A 27971-nucleotide genomic window follows, 5' to 3' on the forward strand; every position below is an offset into this window, starting at 1 on the left:
ATTATACAAAAGCTGGGACTAAGCTGAAGCTGACTAAGGAAGGTGGCTGCTTGATGGCGTTTTCACAGATTTCTCTTTACGGTAGCAACATTCAAGAAAATAAATAAATAAATAGATAGATAGATAGAAAGCAGCTCTCCACATATTTCAGCAATTGATGGCTTCTCAAACCCTAAAATCATTCTTGATAGAAACAGAAATTATAATGCAAAGACGGAAACATTTTAGACATAAGTGCAGGCACAGAAACAGAAATTACTGATGAGTAAAAATTGATTCCTTTTGCTAAGGAAAGGCAAACACTTTGAAGAGATCAGATTGTGTTGTGTTATGCCATTAGAAAGCTGATGAAGTTTGAAGCTCTGCAGAGGCAGAAGAGCTGGTTCTGACAGAAACATGCTGACTAAGAAAAATCCCTTTCTATATTTAAAAATTGCAGCAGATGGTGCTAGCAGTGGGATGCTGCACCAAGTTGTTATGACTGTGGGCACTCTCATCTATCACGGCAAGTCTTGAAATGCTGTCACCCTGCTGCAGGTCTCAACCTGAACTCTGCAAAATGCTCCAAGTATGAATATGATTTATTGGGTACCAAGTGCCTCTGGGTCAGGCTTCATTGGAAAAGCTTCAAAAATTACATTCCTATAGCCTTGGAGAACTTCGGATGTCTTTAGGAAAGCCAGGATGCTGGAGAGCTGTACCTTTTATTCACTACACAAAACTGTTCTCCTACCTCCAGCATAAAGTTGGCAGCTTTTGGAGGTCGGGGATATTTCTGCGTGGCATAACAGAGATGCTGCAGCCCACAAGCATGCCAGAAGGTGTGCAGGGCTGCCAGGTGGGGTCTGGCATGGAGAGGATGCTTCCAACAGACAAGGTGCCAACCAACAGACATGAGCTGCATCTTCAGCCTTCCCGGTGCCATGAGGCACGTGGGTTTGTGGGCCTTCACCCAGTATGAGGGGGCATGAGTACAGGCTTTCAGACACATCAGCTAGCAAAATCATCCCCAGCCTGAACGTGCTGCCAGCCTCTCCTCCTCCTCCTGGCAGAGGGGAAGGCATGAGGGATGCTCGCAGCCTCCCCGCCTGCTCACACCACCCACGCTGCCTGCAGCAGCACAGCTCCCTCCCACTCCGCAGCCCTCCACCGCAGTGCCAGGGAGCTCAGCTCCCTCCGCAAGAAGGTGTGAGCAGGCTCACACCCACGCCAAGGCTCAAAATCACACCGTCATGCAACTACCCCTCCCGGTCACCTCTGCTCTCCAGCAGCATCTGCAATCATCTGAACAGAACGAGCCAAATCAGTGGAGAAATTCCCTCCCTGCCTTCTGAAAAACCCACAGTATTTTTTATGAGTTATTAAGCACACAGCCCTGCTGAGTGATGATTTTGGACTTACAAAGGTATTCGCTGCAGGAATTTTTTATTCTTTCTCACGCTTGCCATGGCAACCAGGGTATCGGAGTGCTTCAGAGTAAGACAGTGCCTCACAGTATCTAAAATAATGTTTGTGGTACAACTGACTTGTTTCTTTTTTCTATAATGGATTAAACATCTTTAAAGCTGTCTAAAAAATTGGGCTGAAGAAAACAAAGCCTACAGAGCACTATTTTTTTCTGCCTACTTTAACAAAAGAATGTTATTGTAGCCTACATTAATAGAATTAGAGGACCAGAACTCTAATAAAGAGAAAGACTGCAAAACAGGACCCAGTGGTTTTTTTTCTTAAAGCTACAGGGCACCTAAGGGAGCTGGCAGAAGTACAAGAAAAATCTCTTCATCTTCTAAATGTGATTTTATGTAGGATTTATGGAAGTGCATTCACTCAGATTTCTCTTTTTTGGGTGGCAAAGCTCAAAGTTCAGGATCCTGCCCTTCTCATATCTTACCTGTACGCCAGCAGCTGATGCCTCTCCTCAGGTGTACAAGACAACAGAGTAATATAGGGAAAAGATGACATACCTGGAATGCTGCATATTTGTGGAAGGAGGGAATAGATAGTTGAAGGACTCCCTTCACCAAAGTATGGATGAAGCCTGTAGAATTTCTCTTACCCAACCACAATAAAGCAGAAGATTTTCTCATTCCCAAAATATGAGAAATTATCACTGTAGTGTTAAGAATTTAGTATACCTGTTGGGATCATGACACGATTGGTAGCAATGCTAGCAATGAACCTCTGAGATTAGAAACTATTCTGAAAAAAGAGCTGTCAAAATCAGACTGGTGTCCATGAAAAGAGGCTACACCATTAGCAGGTACCATCTTGCCCTTCTGTTGGTATCCTTGTTGAGGAAACAGCCCTGTCTCTATAATTCTTATTTGAGCAAAGATAAATTATGTGCCCTAGGTAACATCTCACGACAGTGCTTTCAACCAGTTAGCTACAGAAATGTTTTTTTACTCTAAGTTGTTTATATATACACCTTCTTTTGTCTCCATTCCATCCAAAAAGTCTCTTTTTCCATTTTGGGAAGCTCAAACCACCAACAGGCTCTTACTGACCAGAATATTAAAGAATAAGATAGGGCACATCTCCTCTCTTATCCTTCTTTTGGTATTTTAAGATGAAAACTGGTGGTGAAATGAAAATAAAACTCTTAAGAATTGTCTGGAAATAGCTTTTAGGCTTTCTGAGCAATGCAACAAAAAATTAGGGAAAGGACTCTATTCTCAGCTATTAATAAATGTAATTTCCAAGAATGAAAAATAATGAATACTTCCACTAATGAGCACTTCCCAAACACTTTCACACTAGCATTGATTCTATTATTCATTTGCTGTAGAACTACAGTTATCTACTCTTATGCAAATTAAAACCAGAGTGAAGAACAAATAGGCCATTTCTATACAAATCATGACAGATTCTTGAGTTACCAACAGTTATTATATTATCTGATATGAACAATTCAAATTCAGGGGCAAAAAAACCCACAAAAACAAAACAAAAAAAAACACCAGACAGTATTGAAAACAGATTTCTCACACACTGATGTTATGAAACGAATCACAATGTGCCAAAAACAAAAGCAAATTCTATCCTTCTGTACCAACTAAATTTTGGAAACCAGTCAAAATCTAATCATCTGATAATTGTGTTACTGCCCATTGTAAAACAAAAGCAATTTTGCCATCCAACCCTAATATCTTGTTTCATTATCCTAAAAAAACATTTATTATTGCCTATTGCTAGAATAAGTTCATTTACTTCTTTCTCTTTTTCTTTTTTCTTTTTAGATATGTTGTTTTAGTAGTCCATAATGTACAATGGGAAGGAGGCTTATTACTTCTGAAGAACAGTATTTCCATGGCAATACCAATCATTCATAGTAACAATCTCCCATCATCTTTTCTCGACACCTATTGACTCTTGGAGCTTTGTTTAAAATAAGTTAATAAAATACACTACAAAGAATATATTCACAATAGGTATTTCATTACTTCCTTTATGTGTCTTAGAGATTGTTGAAGAGCATTTGGGTCACAACATCTCTTAAGAAATTAGAAGCTCTTTAATTAGATGCAAGTCCATGCAATACTGCCACACTTTTTCAGAAAAAAACTTAACTGTGTAGACTCTTCCTGAAGCTACAGGGAGCAGAGGACCATATCTACAAGACCAAAATATCTGTTCTTACTTCTTTTGCATGTACGTTAAAAATATATATATCCTGTTGTAAAAACAGTTAAATTAGGGGTTTGGGTTTTGTTTTGAAATTCACAGTAGGTGTGAAGAATAGGCACATGGCAAAACTAGCAGTATTTGCTCGTGCTTTTAACTTTAATATCATAATACTGGCCATAGTTAGAAACACAAGCCCTATTCCCTTGTCCACAAGGCAAAATCTGCCACCAGTTGCAAGGAAAAGGCTGAAGTTCAATTATTACTCTGTTGCTCTTAAACCTGCAGTTGATTTTCACTGTATCAGAAAGACAGCATGACTGACATAAAAATTAAGATATTTTGACACAGCAAACTGATTATTTTATTTCTACCCCTCACTGATAATTATCCCACTTTCAATCTGATCCAGCGAAGAAGGAACACAAAGGCCCATTATAAACTCAAGCATATGGCACCGATCAAAGGAATTTAACTTTCTCTTCAAGGCTAAAGTTATTTTCTTCGGTAAGACCAGAAAGCAGCATCGATCTGCTGCTTTCCTCTTCCTGTTTCACTTCAGCAGGATAACAACAACTCAACTTCATTGTCAGCAATGGACATGGTCCTCAACAGACAGACAGCAGTAGCCAGTGAACAAAGTCTCAGACCTCTTCTGCATCCATGTGCTCTCATATATGCGTTTGCTGCCTCAGAGAACACAGAGATATAGTAGAATAGCAATATAACTTCATCTCATTCTTTGATAACACAAAAGCAGTCTCAGAATTCAATAAAAACAGAAATGTTAACTGAGCACTTCTCCCAGAAGTTTCAGTATAGACAGAAATCTAGCAGCAAAAGGAGGAGGAAGAAGGAGGAAACCTTGACAGCAAGTTGATGAAGAAGGCTACATGTGAAAGGAACAGAAACAGACTTGGAGAAGTGAAAACTGCTCTGGCTTCTCTCCCTGCAAACTGGGGTGCTGGCCTCCAGTGCCCCAAGAATCCTCACAATTTTCCTCCACACAAGATGCCTTTTTATACCATTAACCCTTCTCTTTTCCCCTTCAGATACACCTGGATCTGATTCTTTTTAAAAGCTGAGGCTCAGAAAGAAACAAATCCCTAGCGGATAAATCAAAGCGATAACCCTGTGGCACATCACAGCCTAGATAAGGAACCAAGCATTACCTCTCCCCAGAAGAAATTGCCTTTCCAGAACATCACACAGGCATCTAAGAGTCCCCTTGCTCCTGCCTACACGTAACTAATTGTTTGAGAAACCATTTTCTGTTACCAATCAATACAGAAACTCCACCCTATTAATACATATTCCCAGATATCAGAAACTTAAGAAAATAAGCTTAAAACCTTGAATTGAATTTACAATGCTTTTGCATGGTGGCTACAGGCATCGGTCTTCAGGCTGTTCAGAGGATATCCTTCCATAGCACATTTTGTACAGGGAACAACTAAATATCAGTAACCTCTATGTTAAATTGAAGGAATAGTAACACTGAATCAGTAAGGACCAGTACCGTGCATTTGTTTTTCAGCAGGCAATTCCAAACAACAAAACCATTAAACAAACCATAGCATTTTGAAAGATAAAGACATTGTGTAAACTGATGGTGCATGCTGAAAAATCTCCCCTGAAAAATGTGAGGAATTTGCTTTGATGGCTTCCCACATTACATATGGTTCAGTGACATCTCTCATTCCATAGCAATCAAAAGTTGCTGGGGGAAGGGGCAGGAGAGAGAGGAAGAAGACAGATGACTAGTTACAATGACTGAAATAATACATACTAATGAGGATTTACTCTCTTGATTACTTGTGCATGCAAATATATACCTGAATCAAGAATATATACAAATACTTCAAGATCTTCTATAATATTTTTTGTATGTTTTTAGTCATCGTTCCCTGACTACTATTTCTTTCTGATTTAAACTCATTGGGAAATCTGGACTAAGTTATTATTGAGCAAAATAGAACATGTACCTTTGTATGCTTTGCATGAAGAAGAGATGGAATATAAAATTGTAATCAAAAGATAGTGTGTTAAGGAGACAGTTATTAAGGCTGCAGAATGATTTTATTAATCATTGCATGTAGAAGTATTATAAAACTAAAGAATGATTATAAAACTAAAGAAGTCTGTGATTAAGCAAGTCTGTACAGTCTTGACTTCATGCTCTGTGTTATGAACCAGTCCTCTAACAGTGCAACCATACCTTGCTTGCTGCATACACAACCAGCAGTGCTCAGTGAACCAGTTGTCAATTAGCACTTTGGTTCAGCCTCTCTATCTGGTGTAAAATGCCACATACTGATGTAAGATTTAATGACAAATTGCATACTAACTAAAAGCTGCTTTAAGACAGAGCTGCCCCTCCATAGCCATCATTTCGGCATCCGAGTTCTTCCCCAAGTCTTCACTGCAGCCTGCTCTGGGAGGGGGCACAACATTTCTTACTCTGCATCAAACTCTGCACTGCAACTTTGAGATTCATCATAGAAAGTCTCTTAAGGCTGTTTCTGTTACAATGGCAGCATCAACTACAACATTTCACAAATAAAACCCTTTTTTTTTTTTTTTAATTGATGCTATCCTGCTATTAAATCAGCTTCATCCCTAAATATTTACAGACCCTTTATAGAATCAGGGACACTGAAATCGGTTTGAACCTGTGTGACCCAGTAAATCTTACGGTTCTCTCTTAAATTGTCCTGTCTCAGACATCTGCTTCAAAGCTCTTCATTTTCATGCTGGGTTGAAATTAAGGAGACTATAACGGACTTGGAGGACAATCATACAAACTATCCTCGAATTTGCCCATAAGTTTAGAATAAATTTTATTCTCTCCACTTCCATTCTGAAAGGTTTTGTCATGTTTTTGTATATTTCATACTGCTTCCAATCCAACAAGAATTAAGAAAAGAAAGAAAACATCAGCACTTTATATAGGCTTCTGAAGTCATTAGGTTTAGTACTTTGTAACTCCTTCTTTTGCTAAATATTTTAATCAAATGGTTTAAGCATTTTTAATAGAAAACTGTTCCCTCTGGAAAAATATAAAGAAAATAAAATAGAAACTGACAAGTTACTCCCAGTTTAAATACACAGAGAAAACTGCACAATGCTTCTTTAAGAAAAAATACCCCAACCTTTTTACAGAAAAACACCTCATGGCCAAAACATCAAACATGTTGTTGAGAGACTAGGAAGGATGCAACTGGTACCTCAGAAGAGCACAGCCACACTTACTCAGCACATCTTCTTGTTCAGTGTTTTATTATAAAATCTGTTGAATGCCTTTGTAAAAGGAAAAAGGATAGGAAAAAGCTTTCTAAAGAGAAAAAAGGTAAAAATCCCTTTGAAGTACACAGAACTCCCTTCTTTCGAGGCTTTTCCCACCTTTCTCTATGTGACAATATGAGATGTACTTTAACTTTTCTAACACCTCAAAAGAGCTGTAAAAGTAACTTATTTACGTATTCATGCATTGCTGAAGGAAATAAAGTCAAATTGTTTGAGCCAACAGTATCAGGAAAATAAAATAAAAAATTGTGACATATTTTGTTTTATCCAATTCTCAGTTTCTCAATGAGGAAATATTTGGGCAGAATGCATCTACAAACTTAGTCCTTTGCCATTTTTTAAACAAGGTAGGGATTCCACCTTTTTAACCCAGGTTCTAGATCAACCAGTTTTGTTTGGGCACTGGATGGTCATCAGGCCATTCAGCTGACTTAGCTACTTGAGCTCAGGGAGCACGGGTTTCTCTTCGCTTGGTGCACATTACAGCAGTTTAGTTCTCCCCAAAACATCTTGCTGTTCCTGAACCTAGGACAGCAACATGAGTAAGCTGCTTTCACAAACCAGATTTTCTCTCATCTTGGAGGCCTTCTTGACAAGGGCAGGATTTTCTCTTATGGATGAATTGACACTCCGGGATGCATATTTCTGCAGCATGCACCACTACTGAGACACTGATTCAGAAGAGCAAGGGCAGCAAAGCTAACTGCAATGTGAGCCACAAGAGCATTTAAAATAAATAGTGAGGATAGAAATTGAGTCCTTCAGAGTAGAACAATTCTTTGGTGGCCTCAGCCTGGTCCTGGAATTGTCTTTATGTCAGCACAATTTACATATTTCTTTTCTTTGTTTATTGCAATCACAGAACTGCTTCCAAAATATTTAGATACTGGGAGCTCAGAGAAGACATGTTTACATAGCTGACATTGTGAAAGGACAGAGATTTCTCTGGTGTACAATGATCCAAGGGGTTTTATCCTTTGAGCAGGAAATATTAGTACCCTAATCAAGATAAATCATGTTTTACTAATGTAGACAGACGCTAAAAGGATATTTTTCAAACAAGCAGTATGACACAAAGTCACTTGCTGATACACTACGCCATATAACATTTGGGCAACCAGGTATTTCAAGAGAAAGAAAGCAACAAGATTAAACATACTAGGTCCAATTTTCAGAGCAAGTTAAGCAGCAAAATTAGTCAAGTGGTTGCTAATGGAATACACTCACATTAGCAACAGATAATAAGCCTCCAAGCAAGAACTCTTAAAACCTGTTTGCCCTTTTTCTGCAATTGCAGTGAAGCAGCAATTGTGTACCTGCTTGGTACTTTTGCTGTCAGTAACACAATTTCCCAAGGAAAGCAGTAAGCCAGACATTCCAGCACAAACTGAAATACATATGAGGTACTCTGTTAAAGGAATGTGTGTGAGCTTAAATGGATCATCTTTCTAAGTGATAACAACTCAGCTTCCAGATCTACATAATCTTTGGCATCTATCTAATTTTATGATAAAGCTACCAGTTCCAGTAATCTATGGAACAAACTCCTAACCTTTCAAACAGTGCTGAGGCAATCAGCAACATACTTTACGGCAACAAGACTTAGTCGTTTCAATAGTTTTCAAAGCAGCTCAGCTGACCTTGTACTCACATATACCTCTAACATGAATAGCAACAAAAAGTCACATTTATTTTACAACTCAGGTTAAAACTAACTATGTCCAAGTTACTGCTTACAGGTAGTTTGTCTTGGAAGACTAGCAGATACCCCTAGATGCACCTTTAATGTCTGAGTTTTCCAAAAGAAAGGAAATGCTGGCAGGTATAGGGTTTCAAAGTTCTGGAAAGAACACTGATACCTCCACACAAATGTTAGGATGTGCATGCTTTTTCAAGGTTATCTAAGGAGAAAAAGATTTCCCGCAGATCAGGCAAAACGTTCACATGAAATTGGTGTGACATTTCTGTAATATTAATATTTTTAAAAGCCTCCAAACGTTCCCATCACAAGCCATAAATTGCTTAACAAATCACTGGGGCTGAAGACCCATACAGCAATTTTTTTAAAAACCTGTCCAAAACCCTGTGGTTAAAAATGAATAATAAATAAATATGCCCATAACACCAGTAACTAGCACTGTCTAGAGCAATAACACAGAGCTTGAAAAGCCCTCTCCAAAAATAACTTTGCGGAATACAGTGTTATGAGTGATGTTTGTGCCCTGGGGGCTGCTTTAACAAACACTGTTTCTGTTAAGGGGATTATTACTGCTGGGCAGTCATAAAACTGATGGCTTCTTTAAAAAACTAAAGTAATCACTATACAAGTGCTGAAAAAGGTTTACTGTGGCCAACTTAACAAGGGGTCAAGAGCAAAACTAACACAGAAAAAAATGTGACTCAGAGTCTATCCTGAAGACATAGATAAGACTGAAGCCAGGAAGACTTGAAGTTATTTATCCTACAATTCTCAAAGGAGTGGACAAAGAAGTTACTGAGATCTGCAAATTTGGGTTGTGGAGAGTGCTAAGTAAATGTGATTAATTGGATTAAAGGACAGAATGTAGCATCCATTTTTAAAATGTAGAGAATTAAGATTTGCAGAGTTGTCAGCCTACACAGCAGCACTGCTGAAAAATATCAGTGCTAATATGAATCACAGTTGAGTCAGTTATATAACACTGCACAAAAAAAAAAAAAAAAAAAAAAAAAAGCCATTCTGGGAGGTAATAAAAGGAATATTATATGCTGTACGCAAGATAGGAGAGGTAATTATGCCTTTCTTTTTAGTATGTTCAAATGGGATACTGGGCTCAACTGAAGTTCTTCCCATCGGAAAGGATGTAGACAATGTGAGGTGCCCAGAACAGGCAAGCAGAAATGAAACAATGTTTTAAGAAATGCAGCTTGATTATTTTGTTTAAAGAGCACTGATCCTCATTTTCCAATAAGTAAAAAATTTCCATGCAATCTACAGTATTAATTGTTCTCAGTGACCATGCACACTGGGGGTTGGGAAAGGGAAGAAAAAGGAGGCTGTGAAGAATTTGCAGCAAGAAGCACTGGGGTTAAATATTGTGAAACTGTTGACTTACTGTATCACTCAATCACGACAGGTATTCACAAAGTCTTGGTCAGACAACAGAGTGCAAGCTTTGCACAATACAGAAATGAACTCACCACTGGACATTATAAAGGGGGAAGAAGAGTGAGCAATGGGAAGAGGCTCCTTGAAAAAAAACAAAACAAAACAAAACAAAACAAAAAAGCAGCCCTGAGTTAAATGAAAATGTTCAACAACCTTTCTTAATACAGTACTTTCTTAGTATTTGAAAATAGTTCCAAAAATATCCACCAGGAAATTTGCAGATAAATCTGATCTTCCTCAGTGTATAGTATTGCAGTAGGTAAACTCCTGGGGAGAAAGAAGCCTTCCTTTCTATTATTCTATTTTTAGATGCAGGAAAAAAATCATTTTCAAGAATAAATTAGAGTACCTAGAGCACAGCTTTAGCTGAGGTTATTAGGAAGAGAGTAATGAGGCTCAAGTCCTAATGAAACTTTGCCGTAACATGGAGACCTTAATGTGGTTTTTGGTTGGTTTGCTTTCTTGATGACTAAATAATCTACATAATTTAAAGTATTTCAGAAATAAGACAGTCAAGCACTATGGCTAACATATTTGCCTTTTTATATGGCTTAAATTTTACTCCTTATCTTGAACAAAACCAGTCAGCTAAAGATTTTAAACCAAAGAGGAGCTAGTTTATTAGGTTAATCTGGCTTGCAGGAAAAATTAGCCTTTTTCTAAATTCCTGATTATCTCAAAGTACAGAACAGCAGCAGATGCCAAACAGGCTGCATGTAAGTTGCTGGTTTCCCAGCAGGTGTGTTTCCTAGGACTGCCTTATGCTATGCTGCATTTCAGAGCCATAAAAACCCAATCCTATTATAACTAATACATTGCCTATAGCCATAACGTTTTTGTGCCATGAGGTGGTCACCTCAGCCAAATTATTGCCCAGTATTTCCGTGATCCTCGATCCTCGATGTCCAACTTCTATAAGGATTTGGGCAACTGGAGAAGCAGAGTGCTTGCTTCTGGCTGCTAACCCATGTTTCCTGCTTCAGCTTCTAAATGAACTATTTGTTCCTTTGGTACTTTAAAATATCTTGACATTTTGAACCGGTCCTCATTTCCTATGCAGGTCCCCCAAGCGGTGCTGGTAAATTGGCTATCAGTGCCTCTCATGCCTACCTGAAATAGACCTTTTCCCCTTGCAGTGAATGAATGGATGGCATCCCATATTTTGCAGGAAAACACTTTTGCAATGATTTAATGAAGCTCTGAGAGGAGTAAGTGCGCCAGGAATAGCTACCGTTTGATCTACCTGAGAGCATCCATTACCAGGAGCAGTGCATGACCTTCAGCAGTTCGCTGTCGATGTGCTGCCTCCTGTGGCTGGTTGAAGCGGTTTTCCAATACGCCCTGACACTAAGAGTTACAGCTGCACGCGTCACAAGCGGTTCTCTTGACTATGAAGTTATCACAAGTGAAGCATCAAGCTCCATGTGTTATTGTACTTATTGTACTCTGCTGCAGCTATTTTTAGATAGATCACTTTGCAAAGAGAAAGTTTCTGTGAGCACCTGTTTTCATTCGGCTTTTATGTATTTACACACACAGTATTAGGTCTAACACCTATTTTACACCTCTCCATTTTTCATTTATTTTCAAAAGAACAAATTATATGACAGAAAACAACAGAAAGCTGAAACACAGATGCAGTCAGTAATTTTATGTAGATGTTCAGCTGATGGTGTTGCTTTTGAGATTTATGACTTCCGCATTATCTCTCATTTCCAATTACTGCTTTGTGTGCAAGTTGCAGGGTATGTGGTATGCTTTATCACTGCCAGATGGTTCTGAGTTCAGTGAATGAATCCGTAAGGTTTCCAGGCAAAGCAGTGGTGTTGGGAGTAACAGGGAAGACTCTGTTACAGATTTTTGAGCATCTCCCATGTTGTACTAATTCAAATAACTTTTATTTACTGTGGACTGCCCTCCATGTCAAAATGAAATGCTTGGTGGGGGGAAAGCATTTCCTGGTCCACAGCAAAACACATGTCATTAGAGATGCATTTATAATGGCATTTGACTTAATGGAGGTGGAGGCCTACAGTCACTGTTAAAGCTTTACAACAGTAAGGTTGTAGCAAGCTTTTAGCACAATATAATGATTTGCCAGGCTAAAATTATACACAGAGCAGCACTCGGTTGAACTAGTGCATTATGTTTTCACTACATACTCACACAACTTGGCAAAACACAGCTCCTTCAAATTGCAAACCATTTATAATAATTGGCATTATCATCCAGCTACGCTGCCTCTAAAAGCTCCAGACAAAAGGGGGTTAAACTATCCACAATGTCATCATGTAACTAGTTTTATGGCTCCCCTCACAGGTCTCAGTATTAAAACCACAGATAGTGTTGTTTATGGGAAATTCTTAATTAATAAAACCTAACTATAATGTTGTTTTCAGTAGGAGAGCATTTACAGAATACATTCTTATCAGCTCTGTACAAAATCCTTTTAGACGAGCTTGTAGAATGCCTTTGTGAAGCAAGGAACACCAAAAATCACTGTGAGGTTCCCTGTCAGTGTTTATTTTGCATTAGCTACAAATTTTCATTTGTAAAGGCATTACATAAAATTATCAGAAGTGGTTCTATGACATCTTTTAATAAGAACAGAACATATCAAATGTTCTTGCACTTCTCTCTCTTTCACACCTGTGGAATTTTCCAGAGCTGATAAGAATATTTGTTGTTGTATTTCAAGATGAATTTTAATATGCGTAGAGAACGACAAACTGATGGCTCCTGGGAGTAAAGCAGCCTGTTTATCTGAATGACAGACGCAGCACAGGCATCCCAAGGGCACATTTCCCTTACACATGCTGCCCTCCCACTGGCCTGAAAGGATCACCTCTAAGTTGGCAGGGGATATTCTGGGTCTACGCAGCGTTACTTGTGGCCTCTCTGCCGAGACTATGAGCAAAGGTCTCCTCCTGCCCGTGATGATAGGGACACCTCTCCACCCATGGACGACTGAACCCATTACTCCCAAACCCAGTCTCCTCAGACAGAAAAGGCACATAGAAATCAATGTCAGACAGCAAATAGGCTTTCCAACCCAGAAAGTAAAACTGCCTTACTGGTAAACAATCTAATATTTTCTTGTTTTAAGTGCAAAATGGCAGCCAGATTTTTTTTTATTTGAAAATAGTTGCATTAGTTTGAATCAAACTGCATTTCTTAGCTTCTTTTAATTTACTAAGCTATAATGCCTAATTCATCAGTCTGAGCTGAAGGAAAAATATGCTTCATACTACAGCCAACTCTACTAGGCAGCCAAAAATCAGACTTCAGTAACAGCAAAGTCGGATATTTTACTTTCATAAGTTTCCAAATAAAATATCTTTGCAGAGACAGTTAACAAGTGAGAAAGGGAGCTGGAAAAGCAAGCCAATAATCCCCTAAAATTATTGTGCATATCTGTGAAATGCACTGATATAACTGGGAGCATCTAGACAAAAATGTTGAGGATTAAAAACTGAATGGAACATTAGGATAGAACTGGAAATACCAATATTTTTTGCCTACATTTCCAGACTGCATTCTTATTGCACCAAAAGTCACATCAAGATTTACACATATAGGGACTGTACCAAACTCTCAGGCAAGCGGGGATTTGAGATACATCACTAAATCCCACTACTTTCCCGCTGTGTATTTTGTCCCTTCTTTCCACATCAGTTCCCAGCACAGATCACAGTTTTCACCCATCCATGTCAATATACAAAGTCTGTAGGAAGCTAACCAAATGATCAAAAATCAGACAACTTTCTCGCAATATTGAGTGACGACAATGAACACTGAATAGATCTGAAAAATCATGCAGATATTCCAGGTCAGGCATCTGAGTTGTAACTGCTGCAAGCTGTGCCCCAGGGCTCATCCTCCCTCTTGGCAGGCTGAACACAGGGCTATTCTTCCTTACTCCTCCTGCCCACCCCACGGCATCAGGTGCAGAAGAAGAGTGGGAAGCGCACTTACCTTGTGAAGCAGCTCTAACCGGAGGCCTGTTAGGTGTGCAGGCAACTCAGCAGTGAGGGTTTCTCCCTTGGCATTCCCCAGAACAGGAACTGTAAAAATAAATGAGAATGCTTTCACTCCTTTTATTCCTTGGGACAGTTATCAAGAGCAGCTCAAAGCATTTTAAGCAACATCTACCATTCATTGCTTGTTACAAAACATCAAAATAGGTATGGTAGCAATATGTTTTACAGAACCAAAATGCTCTCAGAGCACTTGTTCTTGATACATTGCAAGCTAAAAGTATGCGTTGGTTTGTGGGTTGTTATGTTTGTTTTTAAGCTTTCCTAATGAAATACACAGAAGAGCAAAGCAAAGTGACTGAGTCTCTATAGTAGGATATATGCTAAAGGCACAGGGTTTGGACTTTGGGTTAGAAGACCAGGGAAACAGCAACAAACAAGAGCCACTTGGTAAACATCCACCAAAGGCAGACACAGGAATAATAAGAAAATTAACATTCCTTCAAGAGAAATACAATAAGCTGCAGCTCGAATTCTGGATCCAGATGTTTTTCTCTGTACCATTTGGAAAATCATTGCTTGATCATTTGCATTGTAGTGTCTAGCAGAGAAAAATGGTTACATGTATTCAACGTCATATCTATGTGACAGAAACCTTACAGTCAGAGACCACTACAGCCCCACAGCATAACAGTCCTCAAAAGGCAAATAAGATCAGCTTCAGAGACCGCTCTTATCCTGCCCTGCTATGTACCTCTTTGTTCTCCCCAGCCTGCACCACCACTGAGCTTGACGGACAGGTGTGTAGCCTGTCCTCCCGAAGCACAGCCATGGGGCTGCTGGCAAAGAGCTGGCAAAGAGCAAGTCAACCACAGGCTGTGGGATATTTCTAGTGCTCGAGCTGTGCCTAGTCCTAGAGAATTAACTTACTGCTAGATATTTCCACAGCTGCTGGTATGCTCATCTCAAGTTATATTTTCAGTAGCTATTGCAGCCTCTCTTCCCCCCACACACATCCTAATCACCACCAGCATCTCACATGCAAAACCACTGAAGTACAATTAAGTAATCTAAATGAGATTATTGCAAGCACTACACAGACTAAAACAAACAAACAAACAAAAAATAAAAACACTATTTTTTAAATTAAATAACGCAAGTACATATGCATATATATACGCAAATCAATATCCATACAATTTTCACAGAACAAGCAAGGCTGTTACACCAACCTATTACTAACAATAATTAATCTTCTGTATTCAAGGGGCCAGTCAGTCTCTGCTTGACTGGAAAAGACCAGGAGTAAGACAATACTAGCTGGTGCTATTGGCATGGAGGCACTACTTTATAGTTCACAGCAGTGTTATTTTGAATTATTATTCTGCCACAAGTTCTAACAGAGTATTAAAGAAGCAAAAAGAACCAAAACCTTGCACATTTTGCTCAACAGCAATGGCAGTACTTTAACAACAGCACGCCTCTTCAAAGTCCTTTCTAACTCTCAGATCCCAGAGCGCTAAGTTGTCACGGTACCCTTACCATCTGTTAAGATGAACTGGCCACCTTCATACTAGTTTGGATAAACCTGGTATCCCAGGTCAGAACTGTATAGTTATAAACCCAATGGACGGCAATGCTTAAGATGTGTTTGCGAATAGGGATCTAAGTGAGAGAATTAATATATTCATGCCACCTCCTGCTTTCTGAAGTATGAACAATCTCATCAATGACTTCTTCCTTTTGATTTCCTCAGCACATTATTTACAATTCCAAAGCATCAGAATTGCCAAAGGTGACCAAGAAAAATATTATCATGGCTTTGTACCATAAATAAATAAATCATGAAAAATGATTGATAAATAAATCAAGAAATCATGGTGAGCCAAATCAAAGAGTTAATTGAAAAATAAATTAAAAATCTGTTTATGAGCTAATTGCTTTTACCTTTAAAGATCATCATTACTACAGCACACAGTGATTAAGGTTTACAGTTGATTTAGCAAGCTAAAAATTCCAAACTGTCAAATAAACTTTTCTGAAATAAAATATAATGGCAATTTCCATGGAGAAGAACATTGAAATAAATGCAGTCAAATTAGATTGCAACTATCTCCAAAGAAATAACGCTTCTTTTCTAAGCTGACAAAAAAGGAGAGACATTTAACTGTATAATTACAAAAAGCTTTATCACATAAAGAAATAAATCTAGATCTGAACATATGGAAAGTTATACTTAGAATTGATTAAGTGTGAACTAAAGCAATGCTCCAAAAGGTTAGAGTGGGAATTTGCAATCTCTGAAAGACACAAGCTTATTTGCAACACCAAGCACAAAATACCTCTCTTTATGCACAGTATTTTATGTAGTATCTCTGCCAGCTTCCACAGGCTCCCCTACCTTGCATAGTACGTATGGTGAAGTACTCATCCATAAACATGGTGGGGAATAACGCACAGTGGTATTTTTGGTTCCTAGCAAGCTCATCATTATTTTCAGAGTACTCCAATTAATGATCCATTTTTTTCCTGTTAACACTAAAAATGTATTAGTACCCTAGAAAGCTTCCTCTGCTCTCTAGATTTTGGAATGATGTTATAAAATCTCTGCAAACAAGTCATCACACGTCTGTTGTTAATGGCTCTGGTCATTATCCCTACATGGAAAAACCCTTATAACAGAACAGAGATTGTCTGTGTTTAAATCACACAAACAGGCCAAGGATTACCCCACTTAGCATAGGCTGATGGCGTTTACGTGAACTTTATTCAGCGCACAACAATCCTGCTAAATTTGTGACTATTAACAGGATCTGTTCATGAGACACCTGATGAAGTTTCCCTTGATATCAATAGAAATCCCCCTACCAGCTTCAAAAGGAGATCCAAATCTAAACCCAAGAGATGAAAGATTAGAATTACTTGCTCATTTTTTCTGAATCAGATGCTTTGCTGTTATCATAGAATCATAGAATCATAGAATATCCTGAGTTGGAAGGGACCCTTAAGGATCATCAAGTCCAACTCTTGACACCGCACAGGTCTACCCAAGTTCAGACCATGTGACTAAGTGCTTATGCTTCAATATTCAACATAAACAGCTTCCCCTCTGGAAACAAGAGATCATGTCTCCTTGGCTGACAAGGACTCCTTAAAAATACACAATCTCAATGATTAATTGTACTTGTCTGTATTCAGGACAGGGTTTTTCACAGCTGGCTTGTAAGGTGCTAGGAAGACAGCTGATGGCTACCCTCTACAAATTCAATTCTAAAATAGAGTTGACACTAAATGACACATGATTTTTTTTTCTGCAAACATAACCCAACCAGTTTACATCCAGAGAATACCTTAATAGTTTTACTAGAACTAATGCAGCCAAAGGATCTTTTGTCATAACCTGTAGCCCTGAGATAGATGGACACTGAGATTTTGAGGGTTAAAGACTGTGGGTGAGTGTAACGGCAAGCAAGAAGAAGGCGTACCAGCCCAAGAAACAGGAAACCATGAGTGGGTAGCAAAGAGAGTCAGAGAAGTTTTCTTTCTCAAATGCCATCAGTTAAATTTGTGATAATGCTCAGAAAAAAAAAAAAAAAAAAAAAAAAAGAGAGATTTGCTGGAAGCAATACTTGCAGTCGTGTAACTTCTTGGAAGTATGCTTAATGCTAAGCTCGTGAATAATCTCTTTGACATCAAGGAAATTTTAAATGGTTACACACATATTTTGTAAAGATCTGCAAAAGGATGTCAGATACAGCAACAAATGCTTTGCCTATACGATGCAACTATGGAAAAGGGGGATCCCCCTGGATTTTGACACTTCAGTTACACCCCTGGTTTGCTCTATTTTTTCCGTTTCTTTAGGTTGGAGGAGTGCAAATGGATCAGTGCCAGTTTTGGCCGTTAACTGCTTTTGTTAAAGATATGCAGACATATTTGAGCAACTGCTGCTAAGGTGGATTGCAGGCCTGCTACTTTCAGGAGTTGTTGAAAGGGCTCAAGTGTCTATTTGAAGCAGGGCAGTTAATTTGTTGGTGCAAAACCAGCAAAAGGTTTCCTGGAAACTAGCCGTATTGTACCAAGGATTAGTTGTTGCTGAAATTTGTGGACAAAAATCACACCAAGTTTAGCATAATAGTATTGTGCATGATGTAAAGCTGAAATATCTGTTAGCTGTAAACATCTAACGTTTGTTCAAGCTAATTAATCCTCTAATAGCTGCAGTATTCAGATGAGAAGCTCATGAGAATAGACACGTAATTAGTTTTCCATTTGTGCCAACTCTGTAAAGTTCTGTTTTGTAAGCATCGCGGCGCATAGATGGGGAGACGCTCAATTACTGGATAAAGACAAGCGCAGTATTTTAGGAGGTGTAAATGGGAAGGACTCCCTGTGTTAAATACAAGGACATTAATTGTAATGCTCCTGCAGACCCAGGAAGAAAATCAATCTGTAAGCTCTTAGAGCACAAAAACCCATGAGAAATAGCCCACACGAACTTGTCAAGAACAGATCACGTCAAAGCAATCTAATTTCCTTCCTTGACAAGATAACTGGCCTGGTGGCTAGGATGGAGCAGTCAGAGTGACACATCTTAACTAGGTTAAAGCTATTTGGTCTGTCACAGAGGGCATTCTTAAATGGAGCCAGAGAAAGTTTTCTCTGCAGGGAATGACCATAAGCAGGATGCACAATCAGCTGGAAAATCCTAATGGAGCCACAGTGATCAGTGTCTGGTTGCCCTATTAGCAAGCTGTGTCCAGTGGGACAGTACGGGGGCTGTGCTGTGTGCTGCCCAGTGTGTTCAGGAGTCCATTAAAACCACTGTCAGCGGCATCAACGACACATGAGAAACTTGGGAAAGTTACTAGAGTGGGTGGAGATGTACTCAGGAAGAAGGCATTAAAATTCAAAGTGTTCCTAACAAACCAGAACTTCAAAATAACAGGACAAAATTCAGATTAGACATGTGCACGATGAGTGGAGAACTGCGAGCAAATGCACTAACACAACCAGGAGAACTCATTAGGCAGGAGGTGCAGTGAATCATGATAGGAGCCAATAATGTGACTCAGTGCGACTGCTAAAAATAAAACCAAAAAAATAAAATAAAATTAAGAGATGAGAGGAATGTTATATGCAAGCAATGGCAGCAATGATTCCACTAGTTTCAATACTGGCATCTCTCCAGCTGGAAAAGTGCCCAAATGTGAGCTCCAAACTACAAAACCCAGGAAGTGCCCAGGAAAAAGCAAGAGAAATGAAAAATACTGGAAGACATCCTAGAGGCAAACACCATGACTGTTTTGTTTACAACACACACACAAAGCAGAAAACAGAAGGGTTCATGATAGAAATCCCTCACTCCTTCATTAAAACCTTTCAAGAACCATTGCAAAACTATGCACCAAGGATATTGGGCACCTTATCTTTGGTGAATTTTAAGTGAGAGACCTCACTTTTAAGAGACCTCAGGTCTCTTCCAGGCCCCATTCCTGTGATGCTCTTCCAGTAAGTAAAACAAACCCCTCTCCTGAAAGCCTTCATTGCACAAAATAGTTGTAAAGGCGGACAGTCTCCTACCTACTTGGAAATTAAAACAACTTAGTGAGATTATCTCTATAATTCGGAAGTCAAAATGAAAAACATATTTAATCTGTGAATATCTAATCTGAACTATGGAACATTCTTGTCAAGAAAAGCATGCACAGTGATAAGATAATTCAGAAAAAAAAAAATCACATAAGTTCTACCCCTGATATTAAGAGAACAACCACTGCTAGTATCCCTACATGCTACAGTAATCAGAGAAATTACAAATAAATAAAAATAAAAAGAGGAAAAAACCCTGCTAGTAATTCAATTTTAACATCCAGTAATCCAGGGAAAAATTCTTGTTCAGATACTGAAAAAAATAAAATAAAAAAGAATATAATTACCTGCCTTCCAAATCAGCTGAGATATATTTAGGATTTGCAAATGATAATAAGGAAGGACTTAATACTCATAAATGTATTGGAAAATATTTTGGCACTCTGGCACTGACCTCAGTAGATGGAATTGCATTAGGCTTGTTAAATACAGACTAATCAGACTTTCCACAGGAGATCATATGCTTATGTTAACTATCTAGAAGAAAACCGAACTCACTTTCATAGGGTTATGATTAATTATGAATTATCTTTACTAGACCTCTTTATTTTATTTTCCTTTATGAAGCCTCCTTTGTATTCAGTGCAAGCAAAGAGGTACCTGGAATGATTTCTTTTGTACAAACTAGTGCTATCTCTACTGGAAAGCTGCATGGAGAAGAGTTCACCCACATGTACCTTCAAACCAGTGATAAAAGGCCAAACAAGATACTTTTGCTCTGGGTTTCCTGGTGTTTTGGTACCAGCAAATGGGCTGAATGGGTCACAGGACCAGGTGTCGTGGAAGCTGGGTTCTTCACCTGGCTCTGCCTTTAGCCCCTGACACTTTCCAGGGACCAGGGCAGTCTCCAGCACTACGCACATCGGCTCATTCTGGCCACCAGAATTAGTTGACCAGGTTAAGTTTCAGCTAAATGCCAACACTGGGTTTCAAAGCAGTGTAATCCAAACACACTCCAAAAACCCAAGAAGATTTTACTTGGCACTGTGGGGAATCCTAAAAGCACAGAACTTCTAACAGTGTTGTTGCTGGCTGCAACAGAGGACAAGGGAGTCAAAATTGCAGGTCTTTTCCTCTAGGGTCAGATGCAGCACACAGTTGTGAATTTATTTATTTTTTCCCGTGTCCCTGTGGGGATGACTGTCATTTCTTTAATCACCAAGGGCAACTTTTTTGCTCGTCACAGAAAGTGCTTAATATGTGAGACATTTTTTCCAATAAATAGATGCAGACATTTTTTTCAAACTGTAAACTAGAATGGAGACATTTCAGTAGTGAGAAAGGCTCAGCAACAATCAGCATCAGATCACCAGCTACCCTGTCGCCCACCAGCTATGAGGAAAAGAGGGTGGAGAGGTGAAGAGTTGCTTAAAGGAAAGGCAATAGGGTGGGACAGAGTTTTCTATTCTTTCTGCTTTTCTCTGTGTGTGATGCCCACACCCAAAACACTGGAGCACAGCCAAACACTCACTGTTAAAAAATAAATAAATGAAACACCACAGTGGTGTGGGACACTTAAACTATTCAAAGAAGGAGAGGTGGCCTGGGCTTTTGGCAAGGAAAAAACCCCTCTGTGTTAACCATGATGCTCTGAGCACAGTGTTCTTCTCTGGGAAACAGGATTGCAGGCAGAGTACTTCATAGTGGATAACACCACTGTCACCTGCATTTGGTTTGTTTTAATACAGGTGCTCACCCCCAAGCAACTGAAAACAACATCCTCCTAACAAATGTCTCCAATCAGTCTTCAGATAGCAACCACTGCCAGCCTTTATCATCAGTTTCATTCCCTCTTAAAGCAATTCACATATTTGGAAGCCAGACGAGAACAAAATCATCATCTGAACTAACTTCTCACATAATCAGGAACACACATTTTCACCCACTAACACTCCCATCACGCCTCTCCACACTTGCAGCCATGGGAGAGCAGAATGCCACACGGCCCCTGGCCAGCAAACCACAGCTCAGGGCTTCATCACTGCTGCAGACAGCAAGTCTCCTGCCGATACCGATACTGCCTGGGGAGCCTCTGATAAGAAACACTGCTCGCACCTTGCTAAAGCATGCTAGCAGTGGTCTTCTCCCACCATCCTGCTCTGTTCTGACATCTTGACATCTCCATCCAGAAACTTGTGAAAAGCCAAGGATGCCTCTACCCAGTATTATGTAACAAAGGAAAACACACTCAAGCAAATGCTTGGGAAAGAAAGGATATGATCAATAAAACGAACCCACTGGTATTCTGAAGCCAAGTGTCTAACGTTACCTTTACCACCTCACCCTGACAAATGAGCCATAGGCTTTTGCCTCTACACAACACGCAGCTGTAAGACAAGAACCTGGCAGGAGCTTCTGGCTGAGCCTTCCCTGAATGTTTTCTACAGAGTGATGTGACATGGTGACCAAGCTGCAGCAGGGCTGGTTTGTTCATTTCTTTGGTCCCATTAGTCACAGCAAGCTTAACTTATTAATTCAAGTCAATTTTCCACAGAGCGGCCTTTTGCATCTACCAAGAAAACGACATGTCACTGAGCAAACCAACAACACCGCCATTCATTCCAGAAGCCAAGGTCACCGCCTGCTGGCCCTCAGCCCAGATCCTGGAGTATCCATGCTTATTTTGTATGTCTGTATTACCAAAAGGGCAATGTTTTATTAGCAGAGAATTTCAAACTCCTAATTTCTGTCAGGCGTTTTGTGGCTACACGGCACATGCCAAGCCCAAGCTTTTCTTCACTTCCTTTTCACCTAAATCCCATGAAGCACCCTGGCTGCAACACCAGCCATCCTCTTTTTCCAAGAAGTATTCCATCTCTCCAGCTCAAATTGCCTTTTTTCTTGGAATAAAGTCTGCTTCTCAAACCTGTTCACCTTTCACATGATCACTTTCAAACACCTTTTGTAACAACTCCCATATGGTTACTGTAGGAACCACTTTGCCAGCAAAGAGTTTGGAGCTGCCTGTAAGCAAGAAAAATGCTGAAGATTTGTGTGAGAAATCTTTTGGTATTTTCCAAGCTGGATTTTTTTTTTTTTTTTTAGCTGAGTTGCTGGGCATTTCCTTTAAGAATTAGGGATAGCTGTTTTTTCTGCAGCTTCTGCTTCGGTCACATGAGGTGACCGCCTGAGGCCTCAAGCTCTTCTGAGGATCCTCATTCTATTTTGGGACACAGTGGGGGACATCAAAAGCACAAGACTGAGGCCATGGGGAGTAGCTGAAAACATCAGGTCATACACTGATGGCTCCCTTTGAACAGGCAGGCTACAGGGAGCTATCTCAATACCAATCAACTCAAACACTGCCCTTACAATAACACAAAGCAAAGAAGTCCAATTCGTTTTAAGACAACTTTTCAACCAGATAGTGTTTAGTAGTAGACAAATGATGGTTTGTCATGAATGCAAATCTGAAGTGATTCACCGGTTATGACACCTGTTTTTGTAGGAAAATAATCTTCCAGTGAGATCTGAGTATAAATATTTGTGCTAAGAAAGATGATCAAAAATGAAGATAGTGTCCGCTGAAAATTTGGCTCAAATCTTGCAAACGTTGAGCCTGTGCCAGGCAATCCGCTTCACCAAGGAAATCCCCAGTAAATAGCTTATTTCCTAAAAGTGCACAGCAATTCTATGGCCAGAAGTTCCACTTCTGTTTTGCAAATAGAAATCTCTTTAAACAAAAAAATCAGCAGACTTAGTACAAGTAATTTAACCCCCATATTCAACATCGCAATGACTCCTACATGGTGAAACGGTAAGGTATAGCACAACCTTACCAATCAAGTGCCCATTTCCACTTTTTGAAGTGAAAATGAAATCAAATGTTCATTAGGATGTGGATGAAAATGGAATTGTTACTAAAAAACAGAAATATACATATACATGTATATATGTATTACATACTCCAAGATTTTTTCAGAGAAAAAAAAAAAAAGTCAGTGCCAGTGTAGCCATACACGTACCAAAGCAGAGAGAAGGAAGCTGACACACAACCACACTGGCCTATCCCATTCCTCAAAGGGATCCAGAATCTGATCTCGGTCCCAATTTACATCTTCAGACACTCTCAAGATTACACTGCTGTAATCAGGTTTATAGTACCAGTATATATATATAAACTGTCAGTGTGCTTACGTGCCTTAGTGTATGTTCTGTACTTATTACAAACACAGCCAACCTTAGTTTAGATCCCATTATCGTGGTTATCAGAAGTAACAAAGAGGCTTTCTTTCAAACACAGATGCTGGTTTCAAGCTCAAAATTTCTCTTTCTCACCAAAACTCTCTCTGAAACAAGAAGTTACATTGGGTAATCAAAGATAATCTTTGGAAAGCCACAAATCAGACATCAAGTGATGATATTCTGGGCCTTTTTTAGAGTGCTTCCTCTTTCCTACTTTAAATAAAACTGAAAGGGAACAGTTTTATTCATCATGTACAAGAAATAGTTCAGAGGAGATGACAAACATTCCTCAAAATCTTCTCTACTAAATTAATCATTTGAAATAGAAGATACTAAAATTCCTGCATATTGAAAAAGCATGACTGTTCTCTTTCACTTTTAACTCTCCCAAGCTGGCTTTCAAAATAAGATACAAGTTTCAACATCAAGTAATGCGAAGTAAAAGCACTGTTCCTGCAGTCCTGGCAGCTGTATTTTACAGCAATGGTGGAGCAGTAGAAGAACAGAGCAGCCACCACTTTCTGCAGGCTGTGTTGCTGCCCACCCCGTATCAGACCGTGCTCCTGTAGGCAGGCTGCTGTGAAACAAGCCCCATGTGTACAAGGAGTGGCACAGTTCAGCCCAGCCACAATAAAATTCTCCTGCTCTAGGTACAGGCCTATATGTATCTGGACCTTTTTGAACCACACATGCTCAGACTTTCCCTTGGGCTCCTTGCAGCTGCTGGCAGCTGTACACAGCAGCAGCCACCAGCAGGGCATGCTCCTGTCCACAGGTGCTCTGCTGCTCTGCTCCTGCCACCACTCCCATTGCTGGTGCTGGTGCCATGGGCATCTGACAGTCAGAAAACAGGTTCAGCTCTCGTTTGTGCAATAGCACATACCCATTACAAACACAGCAACTCCATCACAGAGGAGGCTGTAGACTCTGAAGGATCACTGGCTTCCGCAGTAGCAGCCAGCCAACTGTGACCACTCTGTCCTTCAACCTGATGGTGGACTTTCCAAGAACCCACACGATGACAGCTTCCTACACATCAAACTATGTATCTTTTGCTAGCCAGCTACTCATCGCCCTCAGATATTATGGATCACAAAACTGTTAAGCTCTGTGGATTCCCCATCCCTTTGTAAAGCTTTACCTTCTTTCCATTTTGCTAACAGCAGAGTCAATGGTACTGAGTGACAATAACAAACGGGTACTGAGCATGAGGTGACACCAAGACAACTTTTATCAGCATAACGAACTATAAATCAAAATACAGACACTATGCAGGTACAAAGGAGTGAAATGAAATCTATATTCTTATGTTGTTGTGGCCTTGACACTGCTTAAAGATAACACTCCATCAAAACCAAACTGCAAGAGTGATGCTCAGACAGGGACTCTGCCGCCAAGCACTTGGAGCCGACCTTCGCACATGAGAACAGAGGGAAAAAGAAGTGTCTCCTCCCAAAGGCAGTCACCTCCAATGACAAACAAAGGCTATCTCTGTGATCACAACTTGACACATTAATCACAACCTGCCTCCATAAGGCACCTCTTTTGTTCAAACATGTGCAACGACTAGCGGCTTTCTTGGGAAGTAAAGCTCTTCTAATTTTAAACCTGCAACATATATGGGTCTTTTATATTAGGAAAAATCACAACTGTCTACTCTCAGCAATAAACAGCACTAGTTCATTTAAAAACTGTATTTGGGAAATTATTTTTTTATCTTGCCATCATAATATCTCAGGAAGGAAGATGGAGCATAAGAGACATCGCTGTTGTCTAATACCAAGTATGATCTTCAGTTCTTCAAAAACATCCCCCAAAATTCAGCAATTTCTTTGGGGCTTTATTAGCTTCTCTTTTTTTTTTTTTTTTCTTTTTTTTTTTTTTGGTCCTTTCCCCCAAACAACTATATTCAAGTAAGTGGGAGGATGACGAAGAAAAAAAAAAAGAGAAATTTTCACTCCCACAGCAGTTTCCCACTTCTCCAAAAATAGACACACCGTTTGTTGTGTTTTTACACTTGCTGTAGGTTCCACTACATAGCACTGAGGGGGATGGGGGTTTCCATGCTCTGCGCAGGGCTGTACTGCAGTATGGGGCTGGCAGGAAATTGCTCTCTTTACAAAAAGGGAAGCTGGCTGCCTGCGTTTTTTGAAGCCACAGCCTGGCTTAACCCTATATGGGCAATCCAGCTTCCTTCAAAACCGAGCCCATCCAGTGTTTTTAGGGGTGAGATGTGGTTGTGAGAAGTAGGGTAAGGAAAGACAGAGCAAGCGTGGATCACAGCCACACACGCACACAGTTCATAACTCAGCAACTACAGCAGGTCACATCTCGCTAGTGCTGAAGGTCAGGAACTTCACGTGGATCCCATTTAAGCTATGGTGTTATGAGATTTTCTCTGATTCTCAGGCAATAGGTCCTTCTCTAGGCTTTTTGTATCCTCATAAGTATGAAGGAAAAGCAAGAGCTGCCCTTCCTTGGGAAGTCCGTACATGTGGCATTATGGCACTGCAGGCTTTACTGAACAAGAAATCTTGAAAAGGAAACTGCACAAACATAGCTGGTTTCCCAGAAACTGTGTTTACTAATATTGCAACCTAAATACAAACGTGTGCTCTTACTGTATTAGGTTTTGACAGCTTCTGCAGCAGGGCTTAAAGAGGCCTGCCAGCAGAGCTCTCAGTTACCTGTATGGAGTCATCCTTGTCCCCAAAGTCCTTAGAGGAGCTCTTCCAAACCAGGAACATAGCTATTCATTGATTTTTGTTTTATTTTATTTTTAAGTACTGCGATCAAAACAACATTTTCACTTCAATTTCAGGCAAAATCTGGAGCTGTTAGCATGGAATTGGAGAAGCATTTTTGTATTGATCTTTTTAACAAGGAGAAGCCTTGCATCATATAATAGTAACAGAACAATATATTACGTCCAACTCAAAATTGCATTTTTCTAATTACTTGCTTACTTCCTGTATTTCCTTATGTTTGGATAATGACAATCAAAGAAATAATATTTTGTTTCGAAAACAGAGAGTTACTTTAGATTAAAATTGCCAAAATTGAGACCACAGGAGCCCTAGAAGTTTTGCAAAAGTTGGTTTGAAGTAAAGGAGGTCAAACAAGTACTACCTGAAAGCAAAATTAACCGGTGACATCGAACCACTGTGAAACATTCAGGCTTGAAGGTGCAAGCGTATGAAGATTTTGTCCCTAGTTTCTTATGGCTGCCAAGTCACTACCACAGCATTAAACCCTTATATTAATATAAGCAAATGCGCACTCAGTACCAGTAAGGACCACGCGTACAACAGGCACATTGTAGGCACAGCAGGGATTGTCTGACAGCGGCCTCAATCTCCCTTTCCAGTGGTTGCAGCTATAGGCACAACCAGTTTGTGCCCTACTTTAAAAATAAATGACTTTAAAACACATTTTCCTAGCTGTGCTTCCTTAAGAAGGGAAATTTTAATTTTTCAGCCACAGCAATTCAGTACCTGTCAGTTATTTGGATCAGGAGAGAACAAAAGAAAAGGTTATCCCTAAAAACAAGGCAAAAAAGCTGAGATTACTCTGACACAGAAGTAAATTGAGCTTTTTTCACCCCTTTCATCATGACTTTCTTAAAGCTAAGCTATTTTAATTTCATTTTGAGGAAAAAAAAATAAAATAAAAAGCCACAAACAACAGCACCCAACTCAGAATCACAACTTCAAGTTCAAGAAAACTTAAGTCCTGCTAAAAGCCTATGGGATTCTGTTACAAAATTGGCCTGTGGCAAATTATCTCTGTATATTGTGTACTCAAATTTGGATTCTCTTCAGTACATTTTATCTTAGGTGCCAAGAGAATGGTTGCCAGTTTCTTTGTATCTTTATTTTTATGTCACATTGAAGACAGTTTAGCAGATATTAAAAATATATATAGTTAATGATTTATCCATCATTCTGATGAGATATGATTGTGCTGTCACTTCCCTTTGTGCTGCCATAGTACTTCTCAAGAAGAAAGATTTATAATTCTTCTAACACCATAACTGTGCTAAGGAACAGAATTCTAAATTCCACAGCTTTTGTTAAACG

The 27971-nt window shown here is 39.5% G+C and overlaps 2 protein-coding genes across 3 annotated transcripts in view; one reads left to right on the forward strand and one right to left on the reverse strand.

Moving 5' to 3' along the window:
* MBL (mannose-binding lectin) overlaps positions 1 to 27971 on the reverse strand; it is a 274988-nt gene that overhangs the window by 222953 nt on the left and 24064 nt on the right. The window contains exon 2 of the transcript XR_011809996.1: positions 14054 to 14142. The gene's annotated coding sequence lies outside the window, so the exon portion shown is untranslated. The remainder of the gene's footprint in view (positions 1 to 14053; positions 14143 to 27971) is intronic.
* Positions 1 to 27971, forward strand: part of RASGEF1A (RasGEF domain family member 1A) — a 158957-nt gene that overhangs the window by 82721 nt on the left and 48265 nt on the right. The window lies entirely within an intron of this gene.

This window comes from Anas platyrhynchos, chromosome 6, assembly GCF_047663525.1.
Source record: "Anas platyrhynchos isolate ZD024472 breed Pekin duck chromosome 6, IASCAAS_PekinDuck_T2T, whole genome shotgun sequence".
Classification (NCBI taxonomy): domain Eukaryota; kingdom Metazoa; phylum Chordata; class Aves; order Anseriformes; family Anatidae; genus Anas; species Anas platyrhynchos.